This window comes from Suricata suricatta, chromosome 13 (genome assembly GCF_006229205.1).
Source record: "Suricata suricatta isolate VVHF042 chromosome 13, meerkat_22Aug2017_6uvM2_HiC, whole genome shotgun sequence".
Classification (NCBI taxonomy): domain Eukaryota; kingdom Metazoa; phylum Chordata; class Mammalia; order Carnivora; family Herpestidae; genus Suricata; species Suricata suricatta.
The window spans coordinates 36,781,917-36,801,301 of record NC_043712.1 but is presented as its reverse complement, the minus strand read 5'-3'; the positions used below and the strand labels follow the sequence as shown (position 1 = coordinate 36,801,301).

Genomic DNA, 19,385 nt, shown 5'->3' with positions numbered 1-19,385 from the left:
GCCAGATGTCATCCCTTGGGTAACTTGGATACCCAAGAGTTAGCCACTTCATCCACCAAGTAGAGAGTTCTGCTTTCCTCCCCAGCATCATTCTGGAAGGTGAGGTAAGGCCCAGCTTCTCAAGGAGCCCTCTGTGGTTGTCACTCAGTCCTTTAAGAATTCACTTTTTCCAAACCCTTTATGAATTATCACTTTGGGACTAATATGCAGTTTCTGACTCTGTGAAGCAGGACTTCTATTTATTTATTATAAATTTCCCTCACTCAGATCTAGGTGTCTTGAGGTTTGGAGAGCAAATCTGTGTCCATGCTGTTTGTGACTTTACATATTTTGGTCTGGCTTTCTCCATATTAGTCTTTGCTTCTTTCACCTGTCCTTTCAGAGCAGTTGGACTCATCTTTCTTAGATCTCTGCAATCACAAGGAGGCTGCTGTTTCTGTATGGCCATACCCTAGTTTTGTGTCGGAGTTGAGCTGTGTTTTGAAGCTCATGTCCCGTGCTTGGGCCTACTAACTTAATTTACATAAAGTTTGTTTTAAATTCAGCATTGCTGATATCTGGTTTACATACAATGAAATGGAGATTTTAGTTGTACATGTTGACAAGTTTTGACAAATGTATATACTTGTGAAGCACCACAATTGAGATATAAGGCACTTCCTCTACCCCCAAAGTTTTCTTATACCTCATCCCAGTCAGTTTTCCCCAGCCCTGCACGCAAAGGTAAGCATTGCTTTCTGTCACTTGCAGATGAAATTTGTGTTTCCTGGAACTTAGAGTTTGAACAACTTGGGGTCAGTTTCTCCAGCCCATTAGAGGAGACATTAGAGTCTAGTTTCACTGAGAGCAGAGAGAGGTAACCGCAGATAGGAAGCAGAAAAGCCTGGTCAAATGGCCATATACATATGTACACATAGAACCAACACTATATTCACATGTGTATACAGTGGCTATGGACACATCAGTGCTGCTCCCTAGAGCACAATATTGTGTAAATCTCGGTGAATGGGGCATGAGAAAAGATTGGGTTGTGCTAGGTTGTATTCTTCACTCTCATGTCTCAGTGAAGGCCAATCAGGGTCACTGGTGAGCTGGGTGTGAGATAGTCTAGAGAGGTTTGAGAAGTTGTGCCTCTCCTCTGGGAACTCAGACCAATGGGGGGACAGAACACAGGCATACAAAGATAAGAGAGGATGGGCTCCCTGGGGCTGGCAGGAAGAGAGACATGCAGGCTGAAGCAGCCTCAGTTTCAGGGAGGATGTATCTATGACTTGGCTGCCTGCAGTGGAAAGGGAAGGTCAGGATTGAGCTTGTTAGGGGACAGAGAAGAGTTTAAACTCCATTGTTCATGTCACTCCACTGATGAGACCTTTCAGTGGCTCCCTCTTCCTCTCAGGATAAAGTCACAAAAGTCCAACTTGTTTTGTATGGCCTGCAAGGCCTTGCAAGGTCTAGCCTTTGCTACCAAACCTACTTTAGGTCCCACCATTACTCTGTGAATATTCCATAGTTGCAGCACACTGAACTTCCCTCACTTTCTGCAAAATGACATCTACACACTCTTCTCCTCCAGGCCTTTGAAACTGCTGTTTCCTCTACCTGCCTGGTATAATCATTTGTCTGCTGCCACCTGCTCCATGCCACTCTGCTTCAAATGTCTTCATTTTCCAGCCATACATCAGGTCTCGGCTTGGCTGTCATATTCTATAAGGGATTAAGTCCCCTTTTTGGAGTCAGGTTAGGGTGATACCCCGCCCCCCAGACTATGTGACAGCATAGTGAGAATGTCTGTCTCATTCATCGTTGATTCCCTTGAACCTAGCACAATGCCTGGAATATATTAAATTCTGAAAATGAAATGAATATGAGATCTGAATGCCTGGAGCTATTCTTTAGAAATTTCGATCTGAGTGTGTTTAAATTATAGGAAGGGAAAAGCCTGGGATGAAGAGACTAGTGGGGAGTGATAACAAGAAAATGTCACTGTAGAAGCATGTTTTTCTGGGCTCATGTTTATATCTGCTTTGGCAGTAGGACTATGAATGATTCAAATTTGAATCACATGTACCCATGCCTTAAGAGCTGGGTATTAGAGATTTAAGAGGTCAATAATTCTGATAGCATAGTCATTTTCATTCAACAATTATTTCTTGATCACCTACTATATCCCAGGTACCGTTCTAGGCACTGGTGATATAGCAACAAACAAAACAAACAAAAATCCCTGCTTTGTGGAGCTTATCTTCTGGTTGGAGGTAAATTGTCAATAAACAAGTAAAATATACAACTTATCAGAGGGTGATAGGTGTCAAGGATTAAAATAAAGCAAGGAAATGGAGTAGGAAGTTCAGAGAATCAGAAGATTATGATTTAAATGTTGCAGTCACAGAAGGCCTCACCAAGGTGGAATTCGAGAAAGACATGAAGAAAACGAACAAGTTAGCTTCCAGACTGAGGGCATAGCAAGAGTAAAGTTCCTGAGATGGAAGCTTGTTACACATGTTCTGGATCAGCAAGGCAGTGGGGGGCGGGGGAGTGGTATAAGATCAGAGAGGTGTATCCCTCTACTCCATAGGGTTAATCAAATAACCCATGGCATATTAAATTGGTTGTGATAGAGCTCCGTGAATCATAATTTGTAATTAAAATGCATGAATGTCAAGCACCATAAACCATGACCAGCTCAAACATCACTGGTAATGCCCCAATAACAAAGTGTCCTTCCCAAAATTTTGAGAATTCCAACTGGTTTCAGTGTGTACATGTGCAGGAGGAGCATTGCAACGTTGCCAAACAGTGCCTGGCAGCCACACTTCTTAGTAGAGAACTGAATTAGAGTCTTCTGTGAATTCCAGTTAAAAGCTAATTTTAGTTTATGACTAACAAATTTTAGTATTTCTTTATAACTCAGTTAGTTACCATAAAAAAAAAATCAGTCTAGAACTTTGCATCATTTGCCTGTGAGAGCCAAAGAAAGGACTTGCATTTGCATTTTTGGATCATTTTATGGTCTCTCCAGAAGCCCCTCAGGGACGGTAGTTTTAGAACTGATGATCTTGGTGAGAGGTGACTAGGGTAGGGGAGAATGGGCAAGAATGCATACAAGGCCAAAAAAGAATCTTAAATGATTCAGAGATTTTGAGTCTGGTGACTGGGCCTGACTGGGATCCATAGAAGAAAGGACCAGAGAAGGTGAGCGGAATCTAAGGGCAGTTACAGTGTTTCTCTTGTTCACACTAAGATATCCACGCCCTTGTGACCCTTTTTCTCAGTGTAACCTTATGCCTCTTATCTTCCTCAAGCTCTAGATATCCCTTAGCCCTTTATCTCCTAAATACCTCTCCAGTCGAACCCCCTTTTTCTCATATTCACTGCCACCTTCCTACTCCAGCCTACATCATCTCTCACCTAGAGTATTGTAAAAGCCTTATACCAGTATTTCCCTCATCCACTCATACACCTTCCAATCCATTCTCTACAACCAAATAGAGTGATTTTTTTCAAACTGTCAATTTGAGGGGCACCTGGGTAGGTCAGTCAGTTAAGCGCCTGACTCTTGAGTTCAGCTCAGGTCATGATTTCAAAGTTCCTGGGATGGAGTACCACAGGCTCTGTGTTGACAGCAGGAGCCTGCTTGAGATTCTCTCTCCCCCCACCCCACCCCTCTCCTGCTCATGCTTGTACTCTCTCTATCCCTAAAATAAATAAACATTTTTTTAAATCTGTCCATTTGATTATGTCTTCCCTGCTGCTCAGAACCCTTCAGTGATGTCCCATTGCTCTTAGGATAGGGAAAATTTTTTAGATAACCCTTCAGGGGCCTATATGTGCTGAGGCCTGCTTCAATCTCTAAGCCTTAACTTTTGCCACTCTTCCCCTATTATTGCTGTGCTTTTGTGCTGTTTCTTCTCTCTGGAATGCTCATCAAATCCTTTCTCATACGTGTGCTTGTCAGATTTAAGCCCAATCATCAGTCCCCACAACCTGTCCCAATGCTGCTGTCCTGTTAATTAACAAAGGATTATTTCCTCTATTATGTAGTCTCATTGCCCTTGATCCTTTCTTCCTTAGCCTGCATCCTAGAATGTAATTATTCACTTACTTTTGCAATTATCTGATTATTGTATGTCTCTCCCATTAGACTGTGAGCAGGACCTGTGGATTTTTTTTAATAGTTTATTGTCAAATTGGTTTCTATATAACACCCAGTGCTCTTCCCTACAAGTGCCCTCCTCCATCACCACCACCTCCTTTCCCCCTCCCCCTTCAACCCTCTGTTCGTTTTCAGTATTCAATAGTCTCTCAGGTTTTGCGTCCCTCTCTCTCCCCAACTCTCTTTCCCCCTTCCCCTCCCCATGGTCCTCCATTAGGTCTCCTGTTAGACCTCTGAGTGCAAACATATGGTATCTGTCCTTCTCTGCCTGACTTATTTCGCTTAGCATAACACCCTCGAGGTCCATCCACTTTGCTACAAATGGCCAATGAGAAATGGCATTTCTCATTGCCATGTAATATTCCATTGTTTTGCTCACATCTGTTCTTAAGTTCCTAACACAGTGGCCATCACATCAGGAGCTCTCAATAAATGATTTTTGAGTGAATAATAGAATGTGGTTGTGAAGTAGCATAGAGTGCTATGAAAGCATATAGTAGAGTATGCTAACACTGATTCTAGGGGGATGAGGGTAGATTTCTAGGAGAAGCACCATGATTTAAGGTTTGAACAAAGGAAGAAGAGTTCAAAATGTAGGATAAGAAGAAGTGACCAGAGAAGTTAGAAGACACCACGGAATAGAAGACATACAAGAACATACATGGAAGACAACAAGGAAGAATAATGTCCTTAAAGAAGGGTCTGTTTATAATGAATTTACAGTGTTTATAGAGTATGTGGTCAGCCATGTTGCATGCTGCTAAAGTGTCAGTGAAGATAAAAACTAGACATAACCATTCGATTTAATAATTAGGAAGTCACTAGGGACCTTGGAAAGAACAATTTCTGAGGTAAAAGCCAGATTGAATGGAACTAAGAAGACAGTAAAGACCATGTTGACAAGGATTTTTTTAAGGGATGACTGTAAGACTTGACTATGTTAAATGCCAAGGGAAGGGACCCATGGGTAGATAGGAAGAGATTGGAGATCAGGAGACAGATAACATATTGACTAGAGCCAAGTCTCTGAGAAGAGGAGGTGAGAGTGGATCAGTTGTGGACAAGAGACTGTAACAGGGGAAAAGAGAGGAATAAGGGATGGATGCCGATGACGATAATTTAGAGGTTTAGTGGCAGGAAGTTGAGAAAATTTACTCTTCTCTAACTCTAGTAGTGTATGGAATTCCTTCTGGAAGTGATAACTAGAAGACAAATTTTGCCAATGGCTGTTCCATTTTGTTATGATTATAGTCATGCTATTTTCAGAGTTACAGTCTGAGGTTTCTCATGCACAATTATCAGATTACAAAACAGCTGTTAGCATTTGTGGCCAGAACTTAGTCTCCACCCCTGTTTACTGTGGAGCCTAGCACATTGTTAGTACTCAGTACATGCCAGGTACTCGAATAACAATGGCAGAGGGCTCTTGTGCTTATCCCTGAGATTTGCAGTCTGCAAGCTGATGCTGAAGAGTAATGTTGATTCTCTGGCTCCAGCTGTGAGCAAGTGACATGAAATTGTTTTCTGCCAGTTAGGGATTTGAATGGAGTATTCAGTCTGTCACTGAGACAGAGTTGTATGGAAGAAGCAAGTAAAGGACATGGCTGTTGGTCAAACTTTTCCACTTTTTGTGTCCCAGAACACTGTCCTACTAATGGAGTCACTGGATTCTGGTTTGTATGGGGGTTTATGTCTTCTATTTATCTCACCTCCTAGATTTGAGAACTCTTGAAGGTAGGACAAATTAAACCTTGGTTTTTCTTTAGCTGTCATCCTAGGATCTGGTACATAGTAGATGCTTAATAAATACTGGATGAATGAATAAAAACTGCATCGATTAGTTGATGAGAAAATAAACAAATGACGAAAGGTACATACTACAATACCCTGAATGCTAACTTTTCTTTCTGGGGCTGCAGCAGAAGAGGCTCATGACTTTGTCTTTGTCAAAGCAGCAATTTAATTCTGTTAATTATGTAGGGACCCTACTCCTGATGCTAAGCATTTTTTCCTACTTTTATTTTTACCTCACATCCATTTTTTACTTATTTATTTTTTTCCATGTGTCATATATAGTCAGCCTCAAATCTTGCTTTGGGACAAATTAGAATATAAATGGATAAAAAAATCTGCTAATCCCTAGACAGACACATGGTTCCAACCTTCTGCTCTTTGTTAATGATTTTGTTCTCTTGGCCTGGAGAACCCAATGCTTTCCTACTTCTGCTCTATATGGGCCTGGCAAACTCTAAGGCACACGGTCATGATCTCATGGTTCATGGGTTCGAGCCCTGTGTCCGGCTCCGTGCTGACCCCTAGCTCAGAGCCTGGAGCCTGTTTCAGATTCTGTGTCTCCCTCTCTCTCTGCCCCTCCCCTGTTCACGATCTGTCTCTCTCTGTCTCTCAAAAGTAAATAAATGTAACATGTAATAAATAAATAAATAAATTAATTAATTAAATAATTTTTAAAAAGAGAGGATGGGTGAAGGGGTAAAAGGTATTTATGGGGGATTATGGGTACATATTATAAATACATAAGTAGCCTAGCATCAGAATTGGAAGACTTGGTTCTGAAACAGATGTAAGTACTAAGTACTTTCTCATATCTCTCATAGTCTCTCTACTTCTCTTAGCATCTATGTTTCATTTCCTATTTTCATTTCCTAATCAGCAAACTTTTCCATGGTTTCTGCTCCTTCATAACTTAGTGTGTTTCCAGCTCATCTCACCACTTTGGCCTCTCTCTGACTCACAAGTGTCTTCATCACTATCTCTATCCAGCCACTGTTTCTGGAGGTGTTCCCAGTTCAAACTCTTGGAGAAGGAATCTGACTGCACTAGCTTATCTGTTCACCCTAGACTGGATCAGGGAGGGACAAGACCCTAGTGGCTTTCCAAGCAGCCAAAGCTATGAGCAGGGCAGTTTCCCTACAAAGAGTGCAAGGTATAACCTGCTTTACTCCAGAGTTACTTCTACATTGTTTATGAAAAAATCGCTTTCTCATACATTTGTGCAGGAAGGGCCTCTGATTTCTTCCAACCCAGTGCCTCTATTCAGGGCTGATATTTACATTACAAAAGTTTCTGTTCTTCACAAAAGCCTTTACTTTAGGGTTGTTGTGTGTGTGTGTGTGTGTTAAACATCCAGTTTCTGCAATGAGTTTTAAAATGCAGCACACTATAACTTTTTTAAAAATGCTTTTTAAAATTGATTTTTGAGAGACAGAGAGAGACAATGCGAGCAGGGGAGAGTCAGAGAGAGAGGGAGATACAGAATCCAAAGCAGGCTCCAGGCTCTGAGCTAGCTGTCAGCACAGAGCCCAATGCAGGGCTCGAACCCACGAACCGAACCATGAGATCATGACCTGAGCCGAAGCCGGACGCTCAACTGACTGAGCCACCTAGGCGCCCCTAAATATAACTTTTAAAGACCTTGGTATAGAGCACTGGGTGTTATATGGAAACCAACTTGATAATAAACTATTAATAAAAAAATAAATACCTTGGTATAGAGGGCTTATATTCTAGCCGTGATGGAATAATCCATACAGAGCTTGCCCTCCCACTGTAAACAGCTATAATTCTGGAAACAATATATGCTGCTTTCCTTCGGGACAGTGATTCCTGAGGGAAGGAAAGCACCCAGCATGAGTCATGTGTTTATCCTTGCTCTCTGGCTGGGAACAGTTTCTTACTGATGGCTCAGGGAAGTGGATCCCAAAGGAGAGTGTGCTGATACCAGTGAGATAACCCAGATGATAGACTTTAAAGCAGCTGTTATCAATATATTATGGACTTACAGAAAATATTAACGGATGGGGAAAATGGAAACAATAAAAAAATAAATATAAGGAATGTAAAATTTATTAGATGGGCCTAAGAGCTAAGTGTGAAAATGAGTCCACTGAAACTAATCTGAAGATCAGAGAGAAATAAGATTTAAAAAACAAGAGGCTTGGTGACCTCTGGGAATATGTCATATATGTATTTGAAACATGTATGTTATTGGAGCCCTGGAAGGAAATGGGAGAGGGGGGAAATATTTGAAGAAATAATGGTCAAAAAGCAAGAAGCTCAGTCCCAAGCAAGATAAATACAAAGAAACCCGTAGGTCCCTTATAGTCAAAATAGTGAAAAACAAAGATAAAAATAAAATCTTGAAAGTAGTCAGAATAAAATGACACGTTGCATACAGGAGAATAATGATATGATTACGGCTGGCTTCTCATTGTAAACAATGGAGGTCAGAAGACAATATAGCAACATATTAAAAGCACTGAAAGAAAATTCTGTCAACCCAGAATTCCTCATCTAGCAAAAAATATCCCTCAAATAAGAAAGGTGAGATAAATACATCTTCAGATAAACTAAAGCTGAGAGAATTTGTCGTTAGCAGACCTCACTATAAGAAATACAAAAGGAAGTTCTGCAGGCTAAAGGAAAAATGATACTTGGTAGAAGCGCTATCCCTGGGAAGGACCAAAAAGTACTGGAAGTGATAAATATGTGGCTAAAGATGAAAGGCTAGCTCTTTTTCGTTCTATTTATTTTCTTAAAAAGACCTATGTGGCATTTTAAAGCAAAAATAATACTATTATAAAGTGGGACTTATAATGTATATAAAAATAAAGTATGTGACAACAATAGGCCAAAAGATGAGGTGGTGGTGCTAAGTGGAATTAAGATGTTACAGGGTTATTACATCATGAAATATGAAGTGGTATATTAATTATTCTTGGTAGACTATGATATGTTTAGGATGTATATTATAAACCTTCGAGTAACCACTAAAATTAATACAAAAAAGGCACAGCTAAAAAGCCAATAGAGAAAATAAACTTAAATACTAAAAAAACTCAGCACAAAAGAAAGCAGAAGTTGAATAGAGGAACAAAAGCAGATGGAAAAAAATAGAAAATAAAGAGCAACATACTAAGACAACCATACTTTACTTTACTTTTACTTAATTAAAAGGCAGAGTTTATTAAGTTGGTGGGGGGGAAGGCAAGACCCAAGTATATGCTACCTATAAGAGATACAGATACAGTTTATTTTTTTAAGTTTATTTATTTATTTTGAGAGAGAGAGAGAGAGAGACAGAGAGACAGAGAAAGGGAGAGAGAACCCAAGGAGGCTCTGCGCTGTCAGTACAAAGCCCAATGCAGGGCTCAATCTCATGAACCGTGAGATCATGACGTAAGCCAAAATCAAGAGTCAGTTTCTTAACCAACTAAGCCACCCAGGTGCCACAAGAGATACAGTTTAAACCCAAAGACATAGATAGGTTGAAAATAATAGAGTATTAAAAATTCTCCCAGCAAATGGCAATCATAAGAGAGTGGTGTGGCTATAGTATTAGCAGGAATATGTGGTCTTTAAAAGAAGAAGTATTCCTAAAGATAAGTAGGGACATTTCATAATTATAAATGATCAGTTCAAGAGGAGTCATAAAATCACAAAAGTGTATGCACTTATTAATAGAAGTTCAAGATACATGGAGGCGCCTGGGTGATGCAGTTGGTTGAGTGTCCAGCTCTTGATTTTGGCTCAGGTCATGATCCCAGGGTTGTGGGATCAAGCCCTGAGCCAGGCTCTGTGCTGAGGGTGAAGGCTGCTTAAGATTCTCTCTCTCTCTCCCTCACTCCCTCCCTCTCCCTCACCCTCTCCCTCTCCCTCTCCGCTCCTCTTGAGTGTGTGCTCTCTCTCTAGAAGAAGGGGGCTCCTGTGTAGATCAGTTGGTTGAGCACGGGACTCTTGATTTCAGCTCAGGTCATGATCTTATGGTTTATGAGATTGAGCCCTGTGGCAGGCTCAATGCTGACAGTATGAAGCCTGCTTAAGATTCTCTCTCTGCCCTTCCCCTGCTCTCTCTCTCTCTCTCTCAAAAATAAATAAATAAAAATTAAAAAAATTTAATAATGAAATTCCAATTCCTCATGGGGTGCCTGGGTGGCTCAGTCGGATAAGCAGCCAACTCTTAGTTTTGGCTCAGGGCATGATCTCATAGTTCATGAGATGGAGCCCTATGTAGGAGTCTGTGCTGATGATGTGGAACCTGCTTGGGATTCTCTCTCTGCCCCTCTCTGGCTTGTGCACATGCATGTGCACACTGAACACACACACTCTCAAAACAAACATTGAAAAAAGGTTTTTTTTAAAAGATTTTTTTAAAATTTATTTTTGAGAGACTGAGAGAGGCAGTGTGATCTGGGGAGGGTCAGAGAGAGAGGGAGACACAGAATCTGAAGCAGTCTCCAGGCTCTGAGCTGGCTGTCGGCACAGAGTCCGACGTGGGGCTCAAACCCATGAACCATGAGATCATGACCTGAGCTGAAGCTGAATGCTTAACTGACTGAGCCACCAAAGCACCCCCAAAATACATTTTTAAAAAGTTCAAAATATATGAATCAAAAACTGACAGAGGTAAAGGGAGAAAGAAAAATACATAAAGATAGTTGATTTTAATACTTGTCTCTCAGTAACTGAAAGATATAGAAGATTTTTTGTTAACCAACTTGACCTAATTAACAATTATAGAACACTACAGCCAAGAACCGTAGAATGAAAATTACACCCAAGAACTGCAGAATGTTCACAAAAATAGACCATATGCTGGGACATAAAGTTAAGTCCCAAGACATATAAAAAGATTAAAATTTTACAGATTTTAATTCAGTTCAAATTCAATATCCATCCATGAGAGAAAGAATCTCAGCATACTAGGAATAGTTTGGGAAAAAAATGGTATTAAATTAAAAATAAATAGCAATATCTTTAAAATACCCCAAACATTTAGGAATTAAGGCACACTTACAAATAAAGGTAGTAAAAAGAAGCACAAGGGCAGACAGTAGTTGCACGTGTAGTGGGCATAGCATAATATATAAATTTGTCAAGTCAGGGGCACCTAGGTGGCTCAGTCTGTTGAGCGTTTGGCTTTGGCTCAGGTCGTGATCTCAGGGTTCGTGGATTCGGGTTCACATGGGGCGCTGTCCTAACAGCTTGCTCAGAGCCTGGAGCCTGCTTCGGATTCTGTCTCCTTCTTTCGCTGTCCCTTCCCCGTTCATGCTCTGTCTTTCTGTCTCTCAGTAATAAATAAATGTAAAAAAATTTTTTTAATTGTCAAATCACTATGTTGTACACCTGAAACTAATTCAATATTGTGTGTCAACTATATTTCAATAAAAAAAGAAAGAAAAGAAAAGAAAAGAAAAGAAAAAGCACAAGGGAAATTAGTAAACATTTTTAATTGAATGATAATTAAAATATGGCATCACGAATTTGAGGGTGCTTCTAAAGTGCATAATGGAAGTGCATAGCTTTAAATGCCTGTTTTCGAAAAAAAATTTTAAACTCAATATTTCATAGAAACAGTAAGAAAAACAATAGAGAAAATTAACAATGCCAGAAGTATGTTCTTTGAAAAAGGTTAATAAAATGACAAAATCTAGCAGGCGACATCAAGATAAAAAGAAGTCACAACAGGGGTGCCTGGATGGGTGCCCAGTCAGTTAGGCATCCAACTCTTGATTTTGGCTCAGGCTGTGATATCATGGTTTGTGGAATGGAGCCTCACATTGGGCTCTGTGCTATCAGTACAGAGCTTGCTTGGGATTCTCTCTCTTTTTCTTTCTCTGTCCCTGCCCCACTTGTGCTCTCTCTCTCTCAAAAAATACAAGTAAACTTAAAACAAAAAAGAAATCACAACAGCCACAATCAGGACTGGAACATGCGAAATCACTACTGATCCTACAGGCACTAAAAAGGATAAATAAGAAATATTATCACAACTTAATGGCAATAAATCAATAATTTAGATGGAATGGACAAATTTTGAAAAACACAGTTTACCTTAATTGACACATGAAGGAAAGGAAAATATGAAAACTCCATACCTTAACCTAAAACCTTCCCATGAAGAAGGTTTTACTGGTTTCACTGATGAATTATATCAAATACATATGGTATAAATAACACCACTCTTACACAAAGTATTATAGAAAATGGAGAAGGGAACAAATCCCAACTCATTTGATGATGCCAGAATAACTTGGATATCAAAATCAAAGTTACTTCAAGAAAAAAAAATGACAGACCAATATCCCTTATGAACATAAATGCAAAAACTCCAATAAAATATTAACAAACCTGTTTCAGCAATATATAAAAAGAAAATAGATCAAGTGGGGTTTATCCCAATAATGCAAAGTTAGATCAACATTAAAAAATAAATCAAAGTATTTTTTCACATTAATAGAACAGGGTGCCTGGGTAGCTCAGTTGGTTAAGTGTCCGACATTGGCTCAGGTCATGATCTCACAGTTCATGAATTCAAGCCTCGGGTCAGGATCTGTGCTGACAGCTCAGAGCCTTGAGCCTGCTTCAGATCTGTGTTTCCCTCTCTCTCTGTCCCTTCCCTGCTCATGCTTTGTCTCTCTCTCTCTCTCAAAAATAAATAAAACAAAACAAAACAAAACAAAAAACAGGGGCACCCAGATGGCTCAGTTGGTTAAGTGTCTGACTCTTGGTTTCAGTTCAGATAATGGTCTCATGGCTTGTGAGTTTGAGACCCCCATTGGGCTCCATGCTGGCAGTGTGGACCCTGCTTGGGATTCTCTCTCCCCTCTCTCTCTGCTCCTCCCCCGCTCATTCTGTCTCTCTCTCAAAAATAAATAAACTTAAAAAAATAAAAAACAAAACAAAAACCAGAACAAAGGGAAAATAGCATATAATGACATCTCAATAGATCCAGAGGGGAAAAACGACGAAATTTAACATCCATCCACAAAAGATTAGTTTAAGGGTAATATGAGCCGATGTACTCAAAAGTGTTTAGTACTTTGAAAGATGTTATATAAACAGAAGGTGTTTTTATAGTCATACCTCTGTGACACTCTCAGGGTTATAGGCTCCTTTCTGAAAAGGACCTCTTGGGGCCTGGATAACACACTTTTAAATTGTTCAATAAATGCCCTCTGAATGGGACTCAATTGCCATGCATAGCAAACCATGATAGAATAATAAGATAATGACAATCACAAAGTCTACACTGCCACTGTTACTTGGTTTACTGAGTGCTAGGCTCTGAGTCAGATGCTCTTCATGCATTGTTTTATTTTATCTTCTGAGCAACTCTGAGGAGAGCACTAATATTTTTCTCTACCTTAAAGATGAAAAACAGGATTAGAGACTAAATACTTTGCTCAAGGTCACACATATAGTTCATAGCTGAGTCAGGAGCCCAGCCAAGGTGTACTCTAGAGCGTCAGCTTTTAAATCCTACTTTTCTAGCTTTCTGTAGCCTTATCTGGCAAGGGTCCCATAGGCTTCCAGGGAGGCACCAGCCTGGTCCCATAGCTCCTTTTTCTGCATTCAGAACACTGTAACTAACACTGCATTAATAGCAAAGAAAAACCTCTTTAACTGTACTTTATTGATTTTTAAAATTCTTTTTTTAATGTTCATTTATTTTTGAGAGAGAGAGAGAGAGAGCATAAGAGGGAGAAGGCACTAGAGAGAGGGAGAGAGAGTATCGCAAGCAGGCTCCTACACTGTCATTCCAGAGCTTGATGCAGGGCTTGATTCCATGAATGGTGAGATCATGATCTAAGCCAAAATCAAGAGTCAAAGGCTCAACCTACTGAGCCACCCTGGTGCTGCTGATTTTAAAAATTCTTGAATAGCTTGTCAAATTATAAAAGCAATGCACATTCACATTAAAAATATTAAAATGATGAGAATGAGCATACAGTAACAGTATTGGTCCCCTTCTCCAAAATTCCCCAGTCACAATCCCTAAACCAAACTGCTATCAATAGAGTCTATATATTCTTCCAGAAATTTTATATGTATATGCAAATATACATATATACATATTCTTAAAGTAAGCAGATGGGTCATCTATTCCTGTAGCTTGCTTTTCATTTAACAACATACCTTGGAGAGCTTTCCATAACAGTACATAAATGTTTATCTCATCCTTTTCAAAATATACATAGTATCTTATTGAATGGCTATACCATAATTTATTTAACTAGGCCCCTACGAATGAATATCTAGGTCTTTTCCATTAAAAAATATTATAAATAATGCTGCAGTGGGCAATTTTATACATATTATGCATGTGTATGAGTACTTCTACAGGGAAAATTTTAAAAAGTGTAGTTGCTGGGTTGAGAGGTATCTGCATTTAAAATTTTGGCAGGTATTGCCACATAGCCCTATAAAAAGTTTGCATCAGTTGGCACTCCCACAATAGTGTATTGTAATGTCTATTACCCTTCATCTCTAGTGTTTCAAAATTTTGAGATTTCTTTCAACTACACTTATTGAGTGCCTTCTGTGTGCCTTAGACACTGCACTAGGCTCAGAGATTTAAAATGTAGTCAGTGTAGCCAGAGGAAGATTTGTTGGTGAATTACTGTTCCTTTGAGACTAAGAGCTTTTACTCTTTTAAAAATGGAAACTGCAAGCTGGTGAGGTATTTAGTTTCAATTTAGCTTAATGGAAACCTGTTAGTGAGTTTTAAAATAAGGACCAAGACAACTGAAATGGTAAACGAAGTCTCCTGGGCTCCAGGAAGGAGGGTGCTGCATCTGTGGGTTTGCATGCTTCGAAGAGCCCCTCTTTCCAGGAACAAACATGTTTCAGCATTGAAGTCTTTGGTGGAAATGTGAGCTGCTAAAGGCTCTAGTCCTTAGGATAGGTGCTTCCTAGTAAGCAAGGGCCACACGGATTCTGTGTGGCTGAGTGCAGAGCAGGGTCTATAAATGGGAACATAATGCTGCTTACTATCATTAATTGAGCATAAACACTGGCTAAGCACCACATATGCATTTTATGTTCATTGACGCATTTAATACTCATAACAAACCTATGATTGAGAAGATGTCATTATGCCCAGTTTAAAGATAAGGATATTGAGGTTCAGAGAAGACAAGTAACCTGCCTAAAGTCATAGAACTAGCAAGTAGAAGAGTGGGGACTCAAACCAAGATGTGGTTGACTTCAGAGCCCACATTTGGACTCCATGAGTATATCCGATCATGTACTTGTTTTTTATATCTTACATCTTCACAATAGGGAACAGTTTAAGAATTTTTAAAATTTATTTACCCCTAAAATACGTTCAGGGACAAATGGGTTGCTTATGCTTTTCAGGGAGCCATGTACCAAAACAGACCTAAGCTCAGGTAAATGCCTATTGGGTGACAATAATAATCGTCTGTTACCTTAACCAGAATTTTCATTTTCTTTTTTTTTATGTTTATTTGTTTTTGAGAGAGACAAGACAGAGTGTGAGTGGAGGAGGGGCAGAGAGAGAGGGAGACACAGAATCTGAAGCAAGCTCCAGGCTTTTAGATATCAGCACAGAGCCCAACATGGGACTCAAACTCATGAACTGTGAGAGCATGACCTGAGCTGAAGTCATATGCCTAACCAACTAAGCCACCCAGGCTCCCCAGAATTTTCATTTTCAAATCACCCTCCCATAGCTGTGGGAGAAAAATAGTAGGGGATGATGTGGATGCTGTGCTAGAGTTTGAGATTTATATCATAGTTGTTGAGGAATCAGAGGCTTTAAAATAGGAGAGTGATGTGATCAGATTAATGTTTCAGGAAGATCACTTATAGATAGTGATTAGTTTGGGTTCAAATTTTGGTCACCTTTGGGTCAGTTGCTTGATCTCTCTAAGCCTCAGTGTCCTTATCTATAAAACAGACTAATGATAGCTCTTACCTGATAGGGTGGTTCTGAACATTAAATGAGATAATGCATATAAATCGCTTAGTAAATGACTAGCCCAGAGTAAGTGTTCAATAGCTGAGAATGATGATAATGACATAGTTATTAGAGTGAAGAGAAACTGGAGTCAGGGAAATCAAATGTAGTTAGGCAAAAGATAGTAAGGACCTAAATTAAGGGAGGTGTAAATGAAGAGGATAGTTATGAAAGATATTAAAGAGAAAGAATTGTTAGACTTTGAAATGATGCTAATGGGAGAGAGGGAAAGGCAGGCATCTTTGATGGCTTCCAATTTCCAACCTGGGTGACTGAGTGGATGGGGATGTACTTGAATGAGATAGGAAATACTAGAAGAAATGGAAATGTGGTATAGGAAAAGAATATAATGATTGGAGTGAAAAAAAACCATAATGAGGTTGGCTTTTAAACATACTGAGTTTCAGTACTCTGTTATCAATTTGAACATGGGGTTATGCAAAGTCTAAGCTACAGAAATATATTTGAACTGTGTTACATGGCTGGCTCAATCAGTAAAGCATGATCTTGGGGTTGTGAGTTCAAGCCCCACATTGGGAATAGAGATTACTCAAAAAATAAAAAAATAAATAGACTTAAAAAAAGAAATAGATTTGAACCTCATCATAAGGTGGAAGATGAAGCTGTGGGTAGAGATAAGAACCCCCAAGAGGAGTGTGTAGAATAAGAAGATTGGGGGGGCAGTGTCAAGCATATATTCCTGGTCAAGGATTTTAAGAAGGAATTAATTACTGGAGAGGTGACATGGAAACGAAGGTGAAGTTTCAAGAAAGAGCAGGGAGCCCTCATTCTGAAAGAGAAATGAGAAGACTCACTAGGGAGCTGATTTTTTATCAGTCCCTTCCCTCAAGATGCTCATACTAAAATCTGTAATAATGAGTAAAGAAAAACGATCTATTATGAAAGAGTTCAGACTGAGACATCTGTTATCCCATTGATCATCAGGGTTAATTTGACTGCCATGATGGTCTGGGGGAGGAGGGATGTTTCCTCTTCCTGCATCACTCCACAGACATCCTTCCTCAGCCAAATAGAATGACCTATCCAAAAGTAGAGGATATTCTTTGGTCAATAGTATAAGAATGGTAGACTTCTTTTGCCAAAATGTCCAAGCTGCCTCTAATGTGTGCTGCAGTATTATAATTCTTTTCATAATACTATTCCCTTTTGCAGACAAAACCCCAAAGATAATAGAGTATCTATTTGAAGATACATTTCATCCTTCATCTCATAACAGCCGCTCAAAGTGAGGACTGGAAGTGGGGTGTCTGGGTGGCTCAGTTGGTTAAGTGTCCAACTTCAGCTCTGGTCATGGTCTCGTAGTTTGAGCCCCGCATCAGGCTCTGTGCTGACAGCTCAGAGCCTGGAGACTGCTTCAGATTCTGTGTCTCCCTCACTCTCTGCCCCTCCCCCCCTCAAAATTAAATGAACATTAAAATTTTTAAAAAGTGAGGATTGGAAGAGTAGAGGGAGTTAGGAGAAAAGTGATAATATGTCAGGGTTAGATAAAGGACTAGCAGAGGTTAGTTGGGTAGGGTTTTATTAGGCAGAGATAGTGGGAGCAGTGAGAGGGAAAGGGAAGGTGGTGTTTCTGGCAGGAGGAACAGTAAAAAGCAAAGGTGCAAGGGCACCTGGTTGGCTCAGCTGGAACAGCATGCAACTCTTGATCTTGGGGTCATGAGTTTGAGCTCCATGTTGGGTGTAGAGATTACCAAAAAGTAAACAAATTGATTTTTTTTTCTTAAAAAAAGCAAAGGTGCAGAGGTGGGAAGGCACAGGCCATGCTCAGGAAATGTGGGTAGCCTCACTGGGCTGCATCTCAAAATGCTAGCATACAAAGAATTGGAGAGCAGGGTGTGGGGAATGGAGATGTGGGGCCAGATGATAGAGTTTGAGGGCCAGGGGAGGGAGTTTGAGCTTTGTTCTTCTGTGGTTTGATGGCTTCTGGGAGGAACCATCAAAAGGTTTCCAGGAATTCAGGCTTGTCTGTCTCAGGCTTCTTTTGGAAGACCAAGGCCTCAAAGTGGCAGCCTGACATTCAATCTCCTTTGCCATGGTTGGGAAGTCAGGGCTGCAGCTGATTTCATTGGCCTGTTTTGCATTTATTATAGTGTGGCTTTTATAGTGTGTTAATTGAAATATTTCCAACTGCCAAAAACAATTACACTCAAATTGCCTTGTCAGTTCTTTTATTGCCAGATAAATGTTTTACAGACATATTTATGGGGGGCAGTGGTAACTGGATCTCGTTTTCTATTTAAGGCTGGCAGTTTGGATTGGGATTGGCCCTCCAGTGCTCTGTTGTGGGCCAAAAAGCTGTTGGAGTTGTGATGCTTCCATATTGTTACCTTAGGGATCAGAGGTGCTTCAAAAAAAAAAAAAAAAAAAAAAAAAGCAGCCTTCTGGCTCATGCAGCTTAGCCTCAGAGAAGGGTTCCATCACTGGAAACCCTGGCAACCTGGCAGAGATCTGAATCCTGCTGCCTGCTCTACCAGCCACAATCCTAGCCCAAACTGAGGCATGCTCTTCCCTCTCCCTAGAATCCCTTTCCTCCCCTCCATCATCAAATCCTCTCCCATAGACTATATTATGTGAGAGCTGCAAGAACACATCTAGTCTAACTCTTTCAACTTTGTATTTAGAAAACTGAGGCCCAAGAGACTTCCCCAAGAATACAAAGGTGGCCTGTGAGAGCTGGGAGCAGAGGTCTCTGTCCAATGTACTGTACTACCACCATGTTGCCTTAGCCTTTCTTTCAAATACTTTAAACCTGCTTCTTCCAAGAGCCCTCCACTGATCTCCCTTTTGCTTGATCGTCTGAAACACCTATCATTATGTATATATATATATACACTAGCCTCCTTGGCTAGTCTGTGTGTGTATATATATATATATATATATATATATATATATATATATACACATACATACATATACATATACATATACATATATATATATAAACATATACATATACATATATATATATATTTCAGGGTTTTTGTTTGTTTGGTGGATCATTTTACTGGCTCTGTCACTATTCTTCTCTTACCTTTGTATATGCTGTTTTCTTCTGAAAAATATTTTCTCCATTTAGACAACCCAGCTGGGTTCTTTGTTCCTTGATAGCCAGCTGGGAAACAGCCACTTCTGGAAGCCTTTCTTGTGCTCAGTAGGTGTCTCTGTACTCCTCTAGCACCCTGGGCACACATATCTCTGTTGCTGGCACAGAGGAGGCTTTCAAAGGAACACTGAATGAGAGGGTGAGTGAGTGAGTTAGTGAGTGAGTGAATGAATGAGAGAGTAAATGATGAACACTGCTCACACTCCCCTGTCCTCCATGGACCCTGACCAAACTGGAGTAGGGACCTCATCTCTCTTCATCTGTGTCCTACCACTTAGGTGTGTCCCTGAAACACAAATAGATGCTCAGTAAATGTTTATCAAGCT

General features: G+C 40.0%; 1 protein-coding gene across 1 annotated transcript in view; it reads left to right on the top strand.

Annotated features, from left to right (window-relative positions):
• Positions 1-19,385, top strand: part of DNAI1 (dynein axonemal intermediate chain 1) — a 58,375-nt gene that overhangs the window by 952 nt on the left and 38,038 nt on the right. The window lies entirely within an intron of this gene.